Source organism: Triturus cristatus, chromosome 7 (genome assembly GCF_964204655.1).
Source record: "Triturus cristatus chromosome 7, aTriCri1.1, whole genome shotgun sequence".
Taxonomy (NCBI): Eukaryota; Metazoa; Chordata; class Amphibia; order Caudata; family Salamandridae; genus Triturus; species Triturus cristatus.
In genome coordinates this window covers 615,829,966-615,852,699 of record NC_140590.1, presented here as the reverse complement: position 1 = coordinate 615,852,699, position 22,734 = coordinate 615,829,966, and the positions used below count along the sequence as shown (strand labels likewise).

General features: G+C 44.9%; 1 non-coding gene and 1 pseudogene across 1 annotated transcript; one reads left to right on the top strand and one right to left on the bottom strand.

Annotated features, from left to right (window-relative positions):
- Positions 1-22,734, top strand: part of LOC146810210 (uncharacterized) — a 100,898-nt pseudogene that overhangs the window by 37,395 nt on the left and 40,769 nt on the right.
- Positions 6,159-6,230, bottom strand: TRNAT-CGU (transfer RNA threonine (anticodon CGU)). The gene has a single exon. It is a non-coding gene; the product is annotated as a tRNA-Thr (tRNA).

Below are 22,734 nucleotides of genomic sequence, written 5' to 3'. Positions count from 1 at the left end.
TATCGTGCAGAGCCTCGGGGATGCAGCGGTGCCCCCCTGGAGCTCACCCCCTCATATCAACTGCTGGTCTCCTCTGCACTCCGGCCGCGCTGAACGAGTGCTGCCCTGGGTGGGATGGGCAAGAGGCCATCTTGCGGCTCTGGAGGTCCGTTCCGTGCCTGGGGCAGCGAGGAGGGATGCCATAAGCACCAAAGGTCCGGCCCGTTGCCATTCGGACCAGTGGCTGCCTGGTCGCCACCCTGCTCGCCCCAGGCTGGTGGCAAGAATCATCCTACTGCGCATGGTGCAGACTATGTTTCCGGAGTGATTCCATGGTGCCGCAGACTGCTGGAGCGTGGCGCCAGACAGACAGTCGCGGAGGGTGCGGCGCCGGAAGTGGAGAGGTCGCATTTTGGAGAGTGCAGATGATGCCAAGAAGAACAACGGGGACAGGAGGTGATCCTGCAGTTGCCCCCTACTTTCAACTCCCCGTGGCTTGATACCGCTGATGTGCCATCTCCCCCCTCCTTCAAGAGTACACCTCGTCAGATGCAGGACTGATGAGGAGTGCTCCAGACTGTTGACTCAAGGTTGCCACCTCATGTTTCCCTCAATCTCGTGACTCGCCAGTTACAGGAACGATGAGGAGGCCCCCATCCCAGCATTGGCGAGAAGATCATGCTTTGTTAATTTGTATTTTTGTTTCTCCAACCCTAACCGCTTCTACTTTTATTAAAATGTAATATCAAGTGAATCTGCAACTTGTATATATGTAACTCTAACCACTAGTATCTGTAGGAGACTTTTGTATTTACTACCATTCTTATGTGATTTTAGAGCTTACCTGTTTGTATCTTTCCTCGAGTGAATTTGCAAATTGTATACATGTGTCACTAACCACTAGTATCTGTAGTAGACTTTTGTACTTACTACCATTCTTATGTGAATTTAGAGTTTTTTTGTCTGTATCTTTTAAGCAACTCATGTAATCCGAAATCCTTATGTAATGTAACTGGTCCTTTTGTAAAGCGCTCTGACACCTTTGGGCAAAGTTTGCGCTATATAAAATCGCAATAAATAAAATAAAATTAATCTAACAGAGGTTTCATGATGTACGATAGTGCATTACCCAATGTTTAAATTAACTTGCATTTATTTTTAATTTAATCTGTGCCATATTTTATATGTAGTTACGTGAAGGGGAAAGACCGAAAAAAGTAATAGCATATTTTATTTTGCTAGCCCCCCTTTTGACTCCGCTCCCACGCTCACTAACCGGGCCCCCATTGTGTGCAACATCATAGTTCACGTACTTTTTAGGTCTCGCCTGGCGAACGCAGCGCGAAAGCGTTGTCGCTAACGAGATCTATAGTTGCTGACTTGCCTCGGAAGTGGGACAGGAGATGGGCACACGTAGGGCTTTTGGCGATTGTAGTCTGTGGACGCGCTTGCATGTAACGTGTACAGTCACGCGGCGTACACATCTCCTGTCCCCCTTCCGTCCTCAGCAGCCTCATGCACTTTCACATTCCATTCCCCCCGTCGGCTCCACGGAGACAGCTTGTCTCCTGCTGTTGCCGTGAGGCACTTTTCTCTCAATGGAGGACAAGGTGGAGCGCGCTATTTCGAAGAGGGAAGATATTCTTGATCTCCTCCTAGTCCTTCAAGCCTTTCTTTGTCAGGGTACTTGTATATCGATGGGATAAAAGCATTTCCTTTACTGGAGCGAGACAGCGGCGTAGCTACATCTTTGGCTGCCCGTGGCGGTCCTTGTGTTTGCCGCCCCGGTACAGCCACAGGTAAGGGCGAGTGGGGGGTGGGTATGGGTATGAGGCCGCCACCCCCAAAACTCGTGCCCGGGGCGTGCATGCCAGAGTTTGATGCTCACTGCTAGGAGCCGAAAAATGCTCTGACGCGTCATTAGTTTACAGTACCTGTGTCCGGCTCCGACGCGACAGCGGACTGCTGATTTCACCCGCCATTGTTTGAGGTGAACACCGGTTGTGCAAATTACCGAATTGTGAAGTGAAGCACAGTCGTGTTGCTGAGGAAAGGGTCATATAACATGTGCAGCCACTAGTAAGAGAAACGGCAAGTTGTGTTGACCCTGAACGAATTTAATTTGCATGCAAAGATACGAGGGTTAGTATACGTTAGACGATCTGATAGTTACGCGGGTACTACTTCCACCTAAAGGTGCACTATAGGTTTGATTTGTTAGAAAGCAAAACCTTTTTTTGTTGCAAAAATAAATCTCACCAGCATATAAAATACCCACACATGCTGTCACAGTCGGGCTCACACAGGGAACCGCTATACAAATGCTACAATAATGTTAAGCACACACATACAGACAATGACACAGACGCCCACGCATAGACTTATCCGTACTAAGACCCATACACTCAGACACATAAACGCATACACAGACAGAGCAATAAACGGGCATACACATGGATGTATGTGGACACAAGTAAAACCCAGACACACAAAGACGCACCCAGTTACTGACAGCGAGGCATGCAGAAACTCACAGGCCTATGCAAAAAAATGCATGCACATGTATCGTTGCAGTCACGCAGATACACTCAAGCACATGGGGACACAGACCGAAACAAAGACAGATACACACATCTTATAAATAATCTGTCAGACATATCGCCGTTGCTTGTCCTGTCTCGCTAGTGCTGTTCGTCGACTTGTGGCCCACTACTGGGCTGAAAGTCCAGGAGCATTACAAGGATGCTGCATTATGTAGATTGACTTTACTGAGCGAAACATAGCGCATTCTAGGATGCGTAGTGCCACAGATATCAACATATTTCAAGCCAGGTAAGGGGCGAGCTCATCCTTTTCCCAATTCATCCTTTGTGTTCTGGTCTGTTGAGTCCAGGGGCCTGGCCTTGCCTGCTCGGATACATAGTCCAGATATCTCATCTGATCCTCAGACACTTCTTTGTGTTCTGATGCATGTAGTCTGGGGAAGGTGGGGAGGGGGCTGGGTGGGGGTCAGAGTTGCCTTAGTCAGTTGCTGTATTGTCACACCCAGCCTCTATTTAAAGTCACTCTGGTGCATTGTACTAGTTTAACCACTCAATGTAGTAATGTGCATAATGTACCCATAGCATGTAGTAGGCTGTTCTTACAGTGCTTTGGTTTAAAATAAACCAGTGAAACGCATGTGGTCCCCTACATTGGACTGGTATTTGCACAGTCTTTTGAAGAACATTCAATAGGAGTCGATGTGCTTAAAACGTATTACTACATGCTAGGATGACACGGAATTTGTGCCAGTGCATTGTACTGCTATTAGAGCATCCTATTAGCAAATATTTAACCTGCGATACTTTGACATTGCCAGATAAGATAAAAAGTGCAAGAAAGGCTAACGTAATCTGTGCGTTGTCCTGTCATTGACAGACGCTGATTGAGGGGTTGACGTAATTTGTAGAATGCCTGCACCTGTGTACTGTTACCGCACCATGTTGCAGTGTGTCATACGTTCAAGTGATGTACAGGTCTCTTAGGTGTGTCCAGCGCAGGTCTGTCAGAGGGAGCTGGGTCCATGCCAGAGTTTCAGGAATCTAAAGAATATTTGCAGCCCCCCCCCATCCTCCTAGTCCATCTACTATCCATCATACCTCTCCTCCACCAACCAAGAGTGGGGAGTCAGAGAAACATGTTTTCACCTGTGGGTAAAATATTGACAGTGTCTGCAAGCCTCATGGTGAAGATTGTGTCCGGTTCCGGTGGTCACACCTGGGACAAGACCTTATATCCAGGGCTGAAGCACATAACCCCGTGGCATTACAAACATTGGCAAAGCAGATCGGTCTTGCCTCTGTGAGGTCTGTTGACTTCGTCAGGGTTGGCTTTTTTTAAGTCCTGTTATACAGCAGTACAGCTGCTGTGCAGCATGGCTAAAAGGAAAAAAAAGCACTATGATGGTTAACGCTGGTAGCTTTATAGTTTATTGGGTGTTTTAAAAAAAACAACATCTAACCATGCTGCACAACATCAACACAGCTGTACAACATGGCAAAGAAAACATTGGCAAAGCCAAATAGCTGTACCATACGGCTTTTACATTTGTGCCAAGTTGTATGGCTGCGGTGCAGGATGGTTGAAAGTAAAACAAAGCGCTATGACGCGGCCTGCGTTGGCTGTAATAGCAATTAAAAAGGAAAAAAAACAGTTGGGCGGCTGTTCAACAGAGCTAAAATACATTGACACCAATAGATCTTGCGTTGGTGAGAACTATTGGCTTTGCCAATGCTTGTATTGTGTAAGTGGTATCTTCCCATGCTAGCAATCACTCTTATAATCAAAATAGTTATGAACATGTCTTGATGATATGTTGACTTGGAGATCTCATGGGTACCAGGCGTACTGGCTTGGGTGTGCGGCTGTTTAATTTTTTCAAACAACTTTTTGGCCATGGTGTAGAGTCAGGTTTGGTAGATTTTCCTGAAAGAATTTACAGTGTGTGTTAGTTGGAAAGGCAATCGAATTGGCTTATGACTTTGGGATTACGTTTTGAGAGCAACCTTGCAAGTCTGCATTCGCTTCACAGGATTAAACCTGCTGAAACATCTTGATTGAAATGTGGAATGAGGCATGTTATACTCTATCCCTTTCTCTTCCCTTTGTCCACCCAATCCGCGTTCTGCCCTCCCTTAGTTGTACTTGTAAAAAATCTCATGTATATTCTAGTTGCCCTTTTCAGTTCATAAAAGATTTCATGATGATGCTTTGTGTATTCTTTTTTTATATATTAACGCTGATAAATCTTAGATTCTTGATTAATTACTATTCCTTGTAGCCTTTAATGTAACATGGTTAGGCTGGACCAATGCAACCGTTGTGATGTCACATGAGTGATCTCCAGCTAGTTCTTGTTTTTCAGACAACTAATATGTGTAGCGGACGAAGGCAGTTCTCAAATATGTACGATGGCTGCACACAGCTTTGTTTTAACAGGTGTTTTTTTAACAATATTTGTGCTCACAATTGTGCCTCCCAATTGCCTAGTCACCTTAAAGACAATTTACTATCATTGCCTTACATAGTTCACCTCGACGGCAGCACCAAAATGTCCTTTTCAGATCTTGCATATAACCAACATACCTGCAGTGAATTTATTTATATGGAGGGCTTTAGGTCAGCACCTTGATTGGACAGCTTTCTTATCCAATTATTGTATCTGCTTTTCTTTTGTTGGTTTTTCTTTCTATTCTTTTTGCGCTGCCTCTGGAACATTTTTTATTTATTTATAATGTTTTGATTGGATGACTGAGGGCATTCTTGTGCTTTTTAAATTCAAATACTTTTGTTCCTTTTAGCATTCCATGGGAGTGTTTTTTTCCTCTTCTCTCTCCCATTTGCTCCTTCCACTTCACTAACCCCACCCCTCCCCGCTGCGCACTCAATGCCCACCCTCATCTCCATTTGCATACCTTCCCCTCTCTGGCCTGCTTAAAAAAAATAAACCCTACAGACCCCTCTCGCCTTCGTTGCGGCCACATTCGTTTTCCGCCACATGTGCGGGCCCTCTTCCCATCCCATTTAAAACAAGCATTGAAAATGCAATAGGTCTCTCCTTTGATTAAGTTAAAGCCATTTGCTTTGCTAATGGTATTGCATAGCAACGCAAATGGCTTTAACTTAATGCATTTTTAATGCTTGTTTTTATGCTCTTCGACCACTGAATGTACGTCACTGTTTTTCCAAGTTAGTCCCAATTTAAAGCTCAATGTATGGTAATTTATTACTAATTTGCAGTATTACCGCAAATTCCCTGAACTAAATACAAAGGAGGGCTTTAGGGCCGCAAAACACATGATAAATTCGCATATATTGTTTTCTGCCTAAAAATAAAAATGTGATAATTCCACAATATGCACAGCCAAACTGCGCTGATCAGTTCTTACTAAAGATTTACGTAAGCTCCTGGACACACCAATTCAAATAGCGTTCGCTTTACGGACGTTTTGTTCGAAGGAAGAGTCTGCAGGATCAGGAAGTAAACAACGGCACCGCCGAGTCCGTGGAAACAAACTCCGACATTCACATTTATAATTTTTCCCTATATTTTTTTTACATACATTATTTTAGTGTGCCAGCCGCATAAAATAGCTTTTATTTTTAAAAAGAGGCCAGGATCCACTACCATGGTTTGTAGGCACGGACGGGGTTCGAACCCGCGATCTTCGGTTTACGAGACCGACGCCTTACCACTTGGCCACCGCGCCTGACGGGCTAGCAGGAGGCTCGGATAGTCACTAGAAGTGCAATGCGTCCGTGCTGCAGCTTAGATGTACTAAACAGGGGGAAAATAGCATACAAAGAACAGCGAAAACAAAAGTAAAAATACCACACGAAAAAAGGACAGCATAGAGAAGCTCATGTTCGCAACCAAAAGAGAACGTCAGCATCCAGTAGCGGACTTTAAAACAGAAAGAAGTAACAGCAACAGCAGGCTGCGAAGAACGCCACACAATGTTTCTTGAACAAATTACCTGCTTGCGCCACCGATAATTAGTTTTTTCCGCATAGGTTTCACGGTGGGCGTCTGAATATGTTGTTGTTCGACGTATTATGTGTTTTTTACTCGAATTTCTTGCCTCCGTGACGTACACGTTTTAAGTATAAAAGGACGAGTTTATTTTTCTCCACGTGGTGGCGCCAAAAGATCATTCTTGTTGGAGTAGCAGGAAAGTGGAGGCGTGGAGTTAAATTAAAAGAAAAGAGGCAAATTGTAATTTACTCTGCAAGGCTTTCTTAAAGTACACTTTTCATTAGTTTTAACATGAAATAAGTCATATAATTAACAACGTGACTGCTAGGGCTTTCCCCCCAGGTTTTTTGTTCTTTTCAGCAAAACGGCAAACACATGGTTTGCTATGTATTAGGATCACCATCTTCCCAGCGTCCACTATTTCTACCACTATTTGTGCATTTTTGCTAGAGGTAGCCCATTTTCCCTACGTTTTGTGGTTTCAACCTACTTGCAGTTTGTAGTGGCAACTGGTATGAAGCACATTTGTGATCCCGGAAAACGTATACTTTCTGGAAAGTAAATACAACAATCCTGAATTCAGATAGTGGACATTTGTGTGGACCCCTCATGGTTTTTAAAAAGAAACTAATTGTTGAAATAAATAAGTAATGAAAATAAGTAGCAAAATATAGACATTGGTTAAAATGTTTTCATCTGTAATTTTTGTCACGACGGTCGATTTACAAAAAGCAATGCACAGTTACATCTGATAGACCCTTCTGGTAACAGAGATATATAGGATTTGTAGATTCTCCAAAAACATGACTTACTCAGAGCCAACAAGTGAACTGTAGCATATGATGATTTTTCATTGTGTACCTACAGCAAGTCATATGGTAAAACATAATGAATGAAAATGAGTATGAAGAACACTACGTATTTCTGAAAAGTGCAAAAGATACTGACTAGTGATTATTTGTACACCTCTATATTTGGGGTTACCCATACTATCATATGGATCTGAGGGCATTTTGCAAAATGCCTTCTTTCTTCTACAGTGGCATATATTTGGAAGTTAAAGATGGAATTTTATGGCAAGACCGGAGGCTCCTATTATGCTTTCTTTTCTTGCTTTATTCCAATAGCAGCAAGATAAAACTACTCTTCCCAGAAGGCTTGGAGAAACAACTACCAGCCAATGGGAAACAAAGAAGCAAATACTGACCAATCACATCATAGATAATAGTATAAGGTGTATCGTGACTGCAAACAGCCCTCTTTTCTTGCTGCTCGCAGTCAAGATAAGTACCTTTTTTCCTGTCATTCATATGAAGTTAATTTATTTGAATTACTGTCATGGTATTGTTCGGTTTACAGTATTTTTGGCCTTTGTAGCGCAACTTGTTGCTCCCGTTTTCTTCGCGCTCTCACACGCGCGCACAACTTTCAGTTTACGTTCCCCCCCGTGCCCTGCACGCATTGCCTGCCCCTCGCGCGCCTCTCTCTCACCGGTTTCCGCCTCCTCTGTGGCGCAGCGCTCCAGAACGGCTCCTCAGTTCGACGCGCTGTTACCGGCTCCTCACCACGTTTCCTTCGTGTATATTTCACACGCCCCCTAAGGGGAGGGGTTTCTCCTTTTTCATACGCCCACTCCTTTTTTCTGCACAAGCATAAATTAACCCTTTCTTGTCAGGTTTTGAACAGGCTCCAGTTTATTTTTCATAATGCAGGTTTCTAATGAGCCTCATGACAATGAAGGGGAAGAGTTCAAAGAAGATTTGAGCTCTTTTATTAATTCCTCAGTGGAGACTGCGGTCGAAGCTTCTATGAAGCGTTTTTCCAAGACTATGGAGAACTCTCTCTTAAGTATAATGACCAAAGCAATGGCCCAATCTGCGGGGGATAGCAGAAAACTTACAGTGGTACACTCCAAGGTTTCTTCTTTGGCGTCAAGAGTGGTTGGTGAGTCTTCCTCACATATGACAGAGGACGTGGTTCCTCCCAGGCCTCCTGTTCAGGAGGGGTTAAAAAGTTTATCTGGTAAACGCAAGGTTAAGTCCAACAACCCGAGGTACCACAGAAATTGGTCATTTCAACAATTCACGACACAGATGATGATATGGATGACGCCACTGACCTTGATGATATTTTTAATATTGTGAGTCCTTCCCCTCCTAAGAAATTGAAACTCGACGCTTTTGCGTCGGAGCCGGTGCTGGATCCTGAAGGTACCCCTCTCTTTGACCCGGCTTCTATCAGGCATCCTAATTCTACCGAATGGTTCCCTATTGACCATGTCGGAGAGTATATAACCTCCAGACTTCGTCTCCCTTTAGACAAAACTGTCCGGGCCAAATTAAAGTCCGAGTGTCCTAAGCCCTCTCTCCCTTCTCACATAACTTCTACCCCTGCCATTGATCAACCTCTCCTCACTTTCTTCTCGAAGTTTGGCAAGGACCCGCGCAAAGGCGTGGATAAAGCTTGGTCCTCCTGCCAAGACAAACTGCTTGATTTGGTGGGACCACTGGCCCGCATCTTTGATTTAGCTGAAACAGCTCGTCTGGATGGGACAGACCTTAACCCAGAGGAGATTTCGCTGTGGGTCCAACGCGCTTTTTGTCTCCTGGGAAACACTAATGCGGCCTTGACTCATGAGCGCCGCAAGGGTCTCTTAATAAAGTTAGATCCCAAGCTTGCCAACCTTGCTCCCCTAGATCCTGGCGTCAAGGCTGATGGTCTTCTCTTTGGAGATTCGTTAGTAAAGGACTTAAGTCGGTTTGTCACCACCTTTGCCTCATTGGACAAGGCGCAGCAGTCCATCAAGAAGGTCTTTCCTTCTCGGGTTTTTGGCAGGGCCGGAAGAGGCAGGAGCCGCTCTACCGGCCGTGGTTTCCAGTCCCAAGGCTCCCGTGGTGCCTTCAACTCCAACCAGCAGGATTTCAAGCCCCAGTTTTACCCCCAACGAGGTCGAGGTTACAGGGGCAGGGGCCAACGTGGCTTCCGCCACAACAACAACAACTCCCAACAAGGTGAGTGCGGTTATACCTGTGGGGGGTCGTTTAGCCCTTTTCCTTAACAGATGGCAGACTCTCACTGCGGATCCATGGGTTCTCGACACCGTCCAGGGTTATCGTATCGAGCTTTACGCTCCTCCTTTTCAACATGTTCTTCCTTCCCCTCTAGTGTTCTCAACAGAAATGTCACTGCTGGTCACCTCGGAAATACAGGCCCTTCTCTCCAAAAAGGCTATTCTGGTCTCCCCCTTCGATCCCTCCGGCTTCCTCAGCACTCTTTTTCTTGTTCAAAAGAAAAACAAAAAGATGAGACCGGTGATCAATCTCAGATTCTTCAATCAGTTCGTGGTTTATCGCCACTTCAAAATGGAAACGATTCTTCACTTGCGAGACACTTTGCGTCTGAACGATTGGATGGTCCGCATAGATCTCCAAGACGCTTATCTTTCTGTTCCTATTCACGAATCGCACACAAAGTTCCTCCAATTCCAATGGCAAAACGTCATTTATCGTTTTCAATCTCTGCCCTTCGGTCTTTCTTCAGCACCCTGGTGCTTCACAAAGGTAATGAGACCGGTCGTAGCTTATCTACGATCTCTGGGGATCAGACTCATCATTTATCTCGACGACATTCTCCTCATGAATCTAGACAAATCGGCATTATTGAACGATCTCAACACTACACGTTCTCTTCTTCTCGAATTGGGGTTTCTCCTCAATTTAGAAAAGTCCTCTCTCATCCCGACTCAGAGCATGGAGTTTCTGGGGTTCCGTATAGATTCCCCCCTGGCTTCCCTGTTTCTTCCTCAATCCAAGATCTCCACAATTCAAACGGAGATTTCCCAGGCTCTGCGCCGTCCACTCATTTCTCTCAGAACCCTTGCGAGAATAGTCGGCCTTTTATCAGCCTCCATTCAGGCTATCTTTCCAGGTCCCCTCCATTATCGCGCTCTTCAGCGCCTAAAGATCAGGCATCTTCGGCAAGGTCTCGCTTACTCCGATCAAATAGAATTAGATCTCGAATCTCAACTGGAACTGCAATGGTGGTTAAACCACTTGGAGGCTTGGAACGGCCGAACCATCTTCGCTTCCGCCCCAGATCTTGTATTAGAATCCGATGCAAGTCTGACGGGTTGGGGCGCCCGTTGTGGACCAGTATCGACTGGCGGTACATGGTCAAAAGAGGAGTCCAAATTGCACATCAACTGTTTAGAGATGCTTGCAGGTTCCTTTGCAATCCAGAGTCTGGCAAAAGACAGAGTAAGTTGTACCATCCTTCTACGCATGGACAATGTTTCTGCGGTTCGTTATATAAACCATCTCGGTGGCACAAAATCGAAGGCTCTAGCAGATCTGGCAAAAAGCCTTTGGGAGTTTTGCCTTTCCAACAGACTTTCGCTCTCTGCGGAATATCTCCCAGGAGATCTCAACGCTGTGGCCGACTGGCATTCTCGCTTCCTCCGGGATTCCAGCGACTGGAAGCTTCTTCCCTCCGTGTTTCTCTCCCTCTCTCAGTTGTGGGGTCCTTTCTCAGTAGACCTTTTTGCTTCCCGTCTCAATTCCCAGTTGCCTCATTTCTTCAGTTGGCGTCCGGATCCTTTGGCTCTGGCGACCGATGCCTTCCTCCAAGATTGGTCCCTTCACCTCAATTATGCCTTTCCTCCTTTTCTGTTGATCAACAGGGTTTTATCGCAGGTGCGTCGCCAAATGACATCTCTGGTAATAATAACTCCCTTTTGGCAGTCCCAGATTTGGTTCCCGTCTCTCCTGGAATTGGCGGTAGACTTCCCCGTCCTTCTTTCTCCTTTCCCCAATCTTCTCTCGGATCCTCAGGGCAACCCCCATCCTTTAATGGTCAACCAGTCTCTGACGTTGTCCGCCTGGAAAATTTCCAGCCTTCCTCTTCTGATTTCGTCATTTCACAGGAAGCTTCAGTCTTTATTAGTCGAGCATGGGCCCCTGGCACCTCCAAGGCTTACAAGTCCGCCTGGTCTCTTTGGTCAAGCTGGTGTCTGCAGAAATCTGTCGATCCCGTTTCAGCCTCTTTAAACTTTATGGTTAACTTCTTAGCCTCTGAGGCTAGCTCGGGTAAATCCTATCGTACCATCAACCTCTATAGATCTGCCATTTCACTCAATCATACCCACATTGATGGAACACCTGCGGGGGCGCATCCCTTGGTATGCAGACTACTAAGAGGAATTCGTTTTTCAAAACCTCCTTTGGCTAAGTATTCTAGTTTATGGGATGTCAATTTGGTTTTGCAATTGTTTTCTACCTGGCCTGATAACTCTGCTCTTTCATTAAAAATGATCTCAGCTAAACTTACTATGTTATTATGTTTAATTTCCATTAAACGAGTATCTGATGTGAAGGCCTTAGATGTTTCTTCTAGACAATTTACTCCTACTGGTGTAATGTTTCATATTCATAAACGTACCAAGACCAATTTACAGTCTGTGTTCTATCCCTATTTTCCCTCCAATCCCAAATTGTGTGTAGGCCAATGTTTAAAAGTTTATGAAAGTAAGACCTCTGCTCTCAGGACTTCCTCCAGCTCCCAACTCCTTATTTCCTTTCGTAAACCCTTTCATCCTGTTTCTGCTGCTACCTTGGCCCGTTGGGTTCGTTGGGTCATGTCCCTGGCAGGTATTGACGTCTCCGTTTTCGGAGCTCATTCCACTAGAGGAGCCATGGCTTCTAAAGCCTTTTGGGCTGGCTCCCGTCTGGAGGATATCCTGAAGTCAGCAGATTGGTCTAATGATTCAGTGTTCCGTACATTTTATTGCAAACCTGTTCTTACTGCTTCTTCTATGGTGGTTGATATGCTTTAAACAAGCATAATAGGAGCCTCCGGTCTTGCCATAAAATGTAGATTTTCCTAATAATTTATGACGGAAAGTCCTAATTTTATTAAAGACACGGAGGCGAGTATTATCCCGCCACAACACTTCTAACTGGTGTTCTCCCTCCCCACAGGAACTCCAGCGCTGCCACCGGCATCATCCTGAGGTCCTCATGGATTCTATCAAGATCATTCCTGCTGATACGGCACCTTCTGTCCTTGGACTGGATCTTCTCTCCGACTCTCCTCTGGTGGTCTTCGGAAAAGAACTTTTTACGTGGACTTTGACTTTTTGCATTTTGTTCTCTGTTTCTCCTTTATTTTTCCATACTCTATGATTGCTCGCATAAGAAAAGAGGGCTGTTTGCAGTCACGATACACCTTATACTATTATCTATGATGTGATTGGTCAGTATTTGCTTCTTTGTTTCCCATTGGCTGGTAGTTGTTTCTCCAAGCCTTCTGGGAAGAGTAGTTTTATCTTGCTGCTATTGGAATAAAGCAAGAAAAGAAAGCATAATACTCGCCTCCGTGTCTTTAATAAAATTAGGATTTTCCGTCATAAATTATTAGGAAAATCTACATTAAATCCAATTGCCATCATCCATAGGTCACTCCTACATGGCTGTCTGCTTTCTAACTACAAGAGGTCCTTATGAAAATGAGGCTAAGCTAAGCTTTGACTGTCTGTTAAGCCTCTGTCTTACTCAGAGTCCTGACTAATACCATACGGGTGCCAAGTGAACATTTACTATCACCAGTCTGTAGCAGCATGCTGATGAAAACATGTCTTTAATGCACTAACTGCGCTAAACATGTGGAAGTCAGCAACCCTCTAGCTGCCAGGCCCTCCTAAAACATAAAAACAAGCATTGGCATAGCCAATAGGTCTCGCCTTTGGGACCTTATAAGTGTTTAGCCATGCAACAGTTGCATAACTAAATACTTATAAGGTCCCAAAAGCGAGACCTATTGGCTATGCCAAGCGGCCTTGCGGCCGCGAAAGTGAAAGTGATCGCGATTGTGATCAACATCAAAGCGAAAGTAATTGCGGTAAAACGAGGCGCGCGCGCCCGCGCACATGCACTGTAGCTCTATGCTGGCCTGGTAGCACTTTTTGGAGTCCTCTCAATAAGTCTCGCCAGACCAGCGCATGCGCTGGGTCAGGCGAGACCTAATGAACTCAACCAGTGGAATGGGGAGCAGAATGAAGAAGGGATGGTGAGTCAAAAAGAAAACAGGCGGGTGCTAAGGGATTAAGGGCCATATCAACAACAACCGTCGATAATTATCTCTAAGCGCACTTAGCGCTAGGATAATTATCGCCGGCTAGCGTGAATTTTTATCGCTGAGACAGCGTGCTATTAGCAACGCTTATCTCAATAGCGATAAAAATCCTCACGCTAACAGGCTAACGTGAGATTATCGCTGGAAACCCAGCGATAATCTCACGTTCACCTTGTTGATAGGGACAGGCAAACTTAGCCATGATATCCTCCTTCCATAGGATATCATGGCTAAGTCAGAAAAATACCAGACGTAAAAAAGCAGCGTTAACCGCGGTTAGCGCTGCTTTTTTTGTCTCTAACAAGGTTAGCGACATTCTTGATAATAGGAGAAATGTCGCTTAGCGACATTTCTCCTATTATTTTACTCTGGAACGCCCCCTTTGCATCTCATTAGAGATGCAAGGGGAAGCATAGAGTAAAAGGGTGCTAACATGCAAATTTGCATGTTAGCACCCTGTTGTTGATAGGGCGCTAGTTTTATCTCTCCTATTTTGGCTATTAAAGCCAAAAAAGCAGAGATAAAGCCCTTGTTGATATGTCCCTTAGAAAGCAAGGAAACACATGAACTTCCATGGAGTGGTCAATAACAATAAAAATATTGCTGAAAGGAATCAACTGGCATTCTAAGGTAAGCATTTAACCAAGATATAACCAGAGCATTTTAACCTTTGCAGATCTATAAACAAAGTTGACTTAGTGTTGTAACATTATTGCTGTGCGCTCCAGAGGTTGTCTCCTGTCATTCTACTGGTGAGGCTGTTGTGAGGCGGTAGTGACTGTTTCTTCCATTAAGTGGCCTTTTACAACTGAAACATGGCAAAAATGTTTAATGAGTGACAAAAGATCTTTATGCAGGATAGTGTTGGATTGATTTAATACTGTCCAGAATGATGAAGCACTCCCCAGTAGGGGAGGAAGCATGTTATTAGGCTAGTGGTGCCTTATGCATTGACAGGCACTTTAGGTTGAAATAAACAGCTGCTGCAGTAGATCTAACACTGATTTCAAACAACATATGTGGTCAAAGGTCACTTTTGCGCTGCTCAGATTTTCACAACAAGTCCGTGGTTTTAAGGATACTTATAGCATTTGCTTTATCTAGCAGCCTGAGAGCAGCGCAGTCTTCTTTAAAGGTGTGGCTTAACAGTGCAGCTCTTGACAGACAATTATGTGAGAATCACCAGTAGAGGGGCTTTGGCTTCACCCACATGTTGGGAGCCAGGAGTTCATGGTTTGATTGGGCAGACGTTGGGTGTGTCCACAAACAAAGTGCTTGCCCCCCACAGTGCTGTGATCATATTGTTTATTTATTCAGCTGCCTGAACTGAGCTTTCAGGGCACACACATGATATTGATAACCCAATCATTTGTAGTGCTTTTCTCTGGCATTTAGGTGTGAATTGTTATTACTCTATAGTAAAGCCTACAGATAGGTATTTTGTTGCACAGAATCTCAAAGATTACTGTAGTAGGCAAGGATTTTGATGTTGGCCACCCATTATGCAGATCATGGGGGTGGGGGGGGGGGGGGGGGGTCACTGTTATGGTTCTTGTTAGGCCCTGTTAAGAGGTGTTGTATATTTTTTTGCAAGCTGTATTTTTCTACATATTTAAAATTGTGTAACTATATGCATGATGGTTGGCAATTTATGTGCACTTAAATAGGTTGATGTTGGGTAAAGTGTAAATCCAATGTCAAAGGGGTAAAAGCTTCAGCATGTCATTGAGAACAGCATACCCGATTTCATAGGTTTTTTCTGTTTATTATGAAATGTTATTATACAGCTAGCAGGCCTTACCTACTTATGGTGAAAAGCATGCATTCATGACAATAGACATTTTAAGCATTGATTGTTATTCCACTGTGCTAAAGTATGTAGGCAGAAACTTTGCTACATGGAATTTCACAGTTTGCTTTCCTAGGTCTGGGTTTTTTGGTGTTGGGGATCTACCCAAAGAAACTGTGGGTATAGAAAATACACACTATAATTATCCTTATTAAGTTCAAGTTTATTTTATTTGCATAATTCGTTAAAACTATTGCAATACAAAAATATTTAATTTCAAAACAATCTATATGTAAAAAACTCCATACTTTTAAAAACTTATATTTAAAATTCTTTAAAAAAACTGTGCTATAATTGTGCAAATTTACAAATCTATTGTCAAGTTTTTAGCCACATTATGTCCGACTATGCCCATTTCATTTATTCTCCAAGGCATCTGATTTAAGTCTGTATGTTCCTATGTATATCAAAAGTAAATACATACAAAAAGAGGTGCTTTTGGCTTAAAAATAGGGCTCATTAGTGCTTGACATCGAACTCCTCGTATTCCTACATTTTTCCATGTGACTGGGTTGCGTGTGCGGTTTAATTTTTTTCCAATACCAAAAGTGTCCAGCATTTTCTTCTTGCATATCCTCAAGAACTTTACCAAGGAACAGTTCAGTTGTGGGTCGCTAGGTGTAAAACATATCAGAACAGCCCACCTCCTGGTTCGAACCCCTCGCTGGTTAAATTTACCTTTCAGCAATTCTTTCCGTTCTTGTAAAAGTTCTTTGCAGGAGCAGAGTAGATGCAGCAGATCTTACGGTGCTGAACTGCATAAGCGGCACCTGGGGTCTGCCTTCTCCTTTAGTCAGGATGGAAGATGCTGTATGCAGGGTAGCATACCAAATCTATACTTCACAAAGCTAATTTTTATATGCTTGGCATTACCCAAATTGAAGTACTTTTGAGCAACTGGCTCACAGTAGGTATTCAGACTCATCTATCCGTGAGACCTTTCTGAGAGTGAGGCTTTATCGTCCAGCCACGAAAGATGTTTGACTGTTTTCCAAACCAGTTTCTTAAACACGCTGGTATTTGTAGGTGTTTCCCAGAGTTGGTTCAATCCCAATTTGAGTAAGCCGTTTTTAAGGTATCTTGCTGTAGGAGAAGCGGTATGGCGTTCTATCTCTTTCCATAGCTGTTAATTTATCATTCCCGCAGGGGCTTTCCGTACTTTTCCCAGTACGCCCCATGTCTCGCGATAGATTGCTTCTGTATGTCAAGCTCGAGTCTTATTTGTGAGGGTGAAGTATATTTAGGCAGCCCAAATATGACCCTATACATAGTTGATACTGAGGAGTCAAGTAATTTGGCATCTCTTCCTTTCTGCGCGTCACTGCCATAAGTGATTGTTGGCAGTAGCTTTGCACGAACCACCTGCACTATGGGCAGAATCAATAGACCGTTTAGTTTAGAGTTCAAAGCTTTTAAAGAAGTTGCCTGGGCCATGCCTGGGCCATGCCTTTATGCCTGATGCTGTTCCTCTGCACAAGAAATTGTCTGCCTTTGTCTATCTTCACGCCAAGATATGTATATTCCAAAGTGTCCTCAATTCGGGTCTTCCCCCAGAACCATGCTGCAGGTTTTTCCCTTTTTTTACTGACTGTCATGGTTCTTGTTTTGTCAAGATTTATCGTTAGGCCAATTCTCTTTGGAATAGTCCTGTGTCGTGTTCATAAGATGTTGAAGGCCTACTTTAGTTTGACTAATCAGGACTATGTTGTCTGCATATAGGAGACATGGCAATGAGATGTCTCCCAGTTTAAGAGCGTGTGAGTTACAGACATTTAGTATTGGTACAAGATCAGCTATAAGCAGATAAGAGAGTGTAGGGGCTAAAACACATCCTTGTTTAAACCCTTTGTCCGTTGGTACGGGTCTCAACAGGAATGATCCATCGCCTAACTTAATCTGAACCCAAGTTTCGGTATGCAGATTTATCAGCACATTTAAAAGAGATTGGGGGAGCCCCCAGCTATGCAGTTTGGACCATAGTCTGTTTCGATTGACATGATTAAAGGCTGCTTTATAATCGATAAAACATAGATGCAGGGACCTCCTTGCAGTTTCGGCCTTGTCAAAAAGCATTGCCATTGTTATTATGTTTGTGGTTGTCCCCACTTCTTTCGCAAATCCAGTCTGGTTTAATGGGATTGCGGATTTCTCTTCTGCCCATGCCTGTAGCTCCTCTAGTAACATTCCAGCAAAACATTTTGCCTCATTGTCCATTAATGCCACTAGCCGATAGTTCTGTGGGGTTGACCTTTCCCCTGACTTGTGAATTGGTGAGATAATAGATCCTTTCCAAGAGTCTGGCAAGATGTTTGTCATCCTTATTTCCCTGAACAGTGGTTCTAGCACTTCAGCCCAAAAAGTTGACACACGCATTTAGAGTACCGGTGGTATTCCATTTCCTTCTCTCCTGCCCTTGCCTATTTGCCTTTAAATAATCTTAATTCGTTACGTTGGCAGATCCTCATTTAAGACATCTCCATCTGCTTTCCCTAGTGCGGTCTGGTTGCTTTTTGCATACGCCATGCTGGTTGTAAGACCTTCTGATACAACCAAGAAATCTTTCCCCTTTACACTAGACTCTGTATTGATGGAAATGAGACCTAAGATATTTTACCTATACTTCCTCCGAAATGTTCGAAGAAATCCCATCGTGGTTAGGATGAACAAATTTATTTATGGTTCTCCAAGAACTTGCGCTGTTATTTTGTTTGATGTCGGCATGTAATTTTGCCCAGAGATCGTTCTCTGCTTCTCTGTTAGCATCCCTTTTTAGGTCTCGCCTGACCCAGCGCAGGCGCTGGTCTGGCGAGACATTTTGTGAGGGCTCCAAAAAGTGCTACCAGGCCTGCTTAGAGCTACAATGCATGTGCGCGGGCACACGCGTCGTGCTTTACCGCGATTACTTTCACTTTTGCGGCCGCTTCGATGTTTGATCGCGATCACATTCGCGGCCGCTTTGATGTTCTTCGTGAGGCTTCAATAGATTGAAGCAGTTAAAACAAGCATTGGCATAGCCAATAGGTCTCACTTTTGGGACCTTATAAGTGTTTAGTTATGCAACTGTTGCATGGCTAAACACTTATAAGGTCCCAAAGGCGAGACCTATTGGCTGTGCCAATGCTTGTCTGTTTTTTCAGTAGAGCCTTGTTCTTTCGCAGTAAGTTTATTTGTATTGTATCATGTGGCTTACACCGAAGCTGTTTCAATGAGCAATAGATAGAATTCTTGGTATGCTGGATTTCTTTCTTTGCGGATTGTGATATGGACTTCACTCCTCCAAATCTCGGCTGGGTTTGGGGTTTTGATCTTAGTCGCATAGACTGCCATAGTTTCCGTGAAATGTACCCACTTCCTGACTTCGTCTTGTCCAGCCCTCAAGTCAAAGTGTTCTTTTGCAGTTCCCAGCATTCTGCAATCTGTAGCAGTCCCAAATTTGATTCTTTTAAGGTCAATAGTGAAGTCTGATCCTCGAGGCGCCAGGCACCACTCGAACATATAAACAATTGTTCTGAGCTCGATTTCTTGCGGCCGGTGATCGCTATCTCCTTTATCACCCAGTTGGAATGAGATAATTTGATGGAACAACTCTAGGGAGACAAAAGTGTAGTCCAGTATGGTGTTCGTTCTTGTTGAGCTGTGAGTTGTTACAAGGGGATTGTCTCCTCTTGTTCTGCCATTTAGTGCTCTTAAGTTTAGATGTTCCAGTTCCTCCAGGGCCGACTGTCCAGCCTTAGTTTGTTTGCATGGATGCAGTTTCCCTTGCGTTGGGATGTTCCAAATTGTATTTTGTAGTGACACTTCTTCATCCATGGAGGAGCCCATTAGATTTAAGTTTAGGTCCCCTGTAAGAATAAGATCAGTTGTAGGCCCTTCTCTAATACATGTTTCTACAAAATTACACATTTCTTTTATTAATTTGCTGTTTTGCTGTTTTGTTTTGGTTGAATATAAACATTTATTATTATGATGTTGATGTCCATTACATGTGTTGATGTTGGAGAGAATACATTTACAGCCAAAGTTGCTGGTGATGTAGGACCAAATTCACAGGCGATAAGATTGATTGTACTTGCAACATATATGACCAGACCTCCCTGGAGGTGTCCGTGGAGGTGTCCGTACTTTGCCCCTACTAGTGCACTTGTGTAGAAACGCAGGAATCCTTGCATATGAGGAGGATCAATCAGCCAGGTCTCTTGTAGAGCCACAATATCAAAAGCCCTGATATGGTTGATGAAATCCAGATCTGATAATTTATTTCCCAGTCCGTTCACCGCGTAGGAGGCAGGGCCCTACCCCTGTCTATCCCGGTATTAGTGAACCGCAAATGGTTAATGCGGTATGTACAAGTGCTTTTTGTAACGTTTTAGCTATGAATGCACTGTGTATACGCTATTATACATCACTACGTGGGTTCCATTTTAGAAGCGGTGGCCATCTTATGGTTGCCCTCACATAGGCTACATAGCATGAAGCAAATACAGGCCTTTTAGAGCACATGTGCCTTTCCTTTGACTTTTCTGTGACCTGGGCAGCTTGGCTCTGCTGCCCCAGGTCAGTCCGGTCTCACGAGTTCCCCGTCCTCTGGCTACCTGTGATTAGCATCAGGGCTTGACACACTGTTAGAACCGGCGGTCTCTAGTTGGCAGAGGTATACACTTCCGACAAATAGGGACCAACCAACTCTAGTCAGGGCAAGGGGATTACACACTCAGATAACCCCTGCTACCCCCTTGGTAGCTTGGCAGAGCAGACAGGCTTATCTCAGAGGCAGTGTGTTAAGCATTTATGACCACATACAGTAATAAAGTGAATACACTACAGATGGACACGACACAGAAGGTATTATAAAAATAGTATTTTTATATAAGGCTTAGCACAAGACCAAATAACGACAAAAATATACCACAGTCTTAATAAATACTCTTTGGAAGGAAAGAAATAATAGTTCAAGTAAGGTTTCTTCTTGGCAAATAATTCTTTAGCAAAGTATTCTTCTGAGCACAGTTCTTTGGCAACAATGTAACCCCCACAGGAGTCACACGACGTCGAGTCTACAAGATTCCCGAGGTTCGGCGTCGACCGCGAGGAGCGCTACGTCGAGCCTGGAGTCGCAACAGACCCCACAAGTACAGTACCTTGAGAAAACGAAGAAACGATGATCCACGGCGTCGAGATGTCGGCGTCGAGGTCGTGCCTCGGAATCGGGTCGATCTGCAGCAGCGTCGAGGGATGTCGGGCCGGAGCAGCGCTCACGGCGGCGAGAAGGGCGTCGAGTCGATGCGATCAGCAGCGGCGTCGGGACGGGGTCGCTTGGAGGTAGAGCCGATACTCACTCCTCACTGGCGTCGATACCGGCGTCGAGACGGGGTCACTTGGAGCCGGGGCCGATACCCACTGCTCACTGGCGTTGCTGCTGGCGTCGATCGGGCCCGGCGGCGTCGGGACTGCAGATTTTCCCTTGTGTACTGGAAACAACACTTTCCAGCAATTCAGCAAATGGTGAAGTCCTTTGGCCCTGTGACTTCAGCAGGAGACTGGCACTCTTCCAGTCCTTGGAGATTTCCTAGCAAGTGTTCAGAGAGTACACACCAAGTTCCTCTCTCCTTGTTCCTTGGCAAAAATAAAGAAGCGGCTTTCAGGTTCCTCCACAGCAAAACAGCACTCTGGCAGAAGGGGGAGGCAAGTCCTTAGATCAGCAGGCTTCTTGTCCTTGGTACAGGTTTCCTTGTCAGAAGTGATCTGAGTTCTTGGTTCAGGGGTCCTTCTCTTATACCCCTTTTTCCCTTTGTTCCCTTTGTCCAAGCAGGGCGATTCCCACCATCTCAGGTTTGTTGTGGGTGTTGCCAGGCAGAGGCACCTGGCCTATTCACTGAGCAGGGCAGAGTCCTCAGCCGCCCAGCAGGAGGCGGAGACAGTATTGTCACTGGCAGGAGCAGGGCTATCAGTCGCCCAGCAGGAGGCGGAGCCAGTATTGTGTCAGGCAGGGCAGGCTACTCTTCCCTCACTCTATGTGTAAACGCCCCATTAACCCCACACTGACTCACTCAGACCTCTGGAGCCACCCAGCCCCTGACACACACACCAAACCAGCAGAGACCGGTAGATAGTTGGACAAGAAAATAGCCACTTTCTAAAAGTGCTATTTTCAAACATAGAATTTAAAAACCATCCATCCTAAAGGGTGTGTTATTAAATTCTGAGTTCAGGGATACTAAACTCGACTTGCTACCATGCTCCCTGAGTCAGATAGATTATAATGGAGTTAATAATCAGTCTGCCCAGTCTGGCCTATTGGAGGCAGGTAGCCCTTCAATAGTGAAAAACGAAAATGGCTGTAATTCACTATTAGGTCATGCCACACACATCAGGGCATGACCTACCTTTTACCAACAATGCACCCTGCCCTAGGGCCTACCATAGAGGTGTCTGAAATGTGGCAAAGTGAAGGTTTAGAGACTGGTACGTAGGTTTCCTTACCAAGTCGACAGGGCAGTCGGGGACTGCACGCAGGCGCCGCGGTGGCAGGCCTGAGACACATTTTGCACGCTGCTTCTGTGGGTGGCACAACCAGTGCTGCAAGCCCACCAGCAGCAGTTAACTTACACGCCCTTGGCACGCGCAGTGCACTAGACTAGGGTCTGAACAGTAAGTCAACCAAGCCAATCATGGTAACACCAATCAATGTAACAATTTAACATAGGGAGCACTTGCACTGTGGCACTGATCAGCAGTGGCACAGTGCCCAAAGCAATAATCCAGCAAAAACATCGTAATCAGAGGAGGCAAACAGAAAAAAATGGAGGAGAGACTCATGCCAATGATGCCAGGTCTAACACGTGTCCCCTCCAGCTGAAATGTGGGGAGAACTACCCTTCACCCAGGGAGTCCTCATCACTAAGGCGGAAAAATCTGGACAGACCATCAGCATTGGCGTGATCTGTACCAGGGCGGTGTTCCACCGTAAAGTCCATCCCCTGTAGGGAAATGGACCACCTCAACAGCTTTGGGTTCTCACCCCTCATCTGCATTAACCATCTGAGGGGCCTGTGGTCCGTCTGAACCCGGAAGTGAGACCCAAACAAGTAGGGTCTTAGCTTCTTCAGCGCCCAGACCACAGCAAATGCCTCACGCTCTATCGCACTCCACCTTTGTTCCCTGGGAAGTAACCTCCGGCTGATGAAGGCTACAGGTAAGTCTCGGCCCTCCTCATTCATCTGTGCTAGAACAGCCCCCACACCATGCTCTGAAGCGTCCGTCT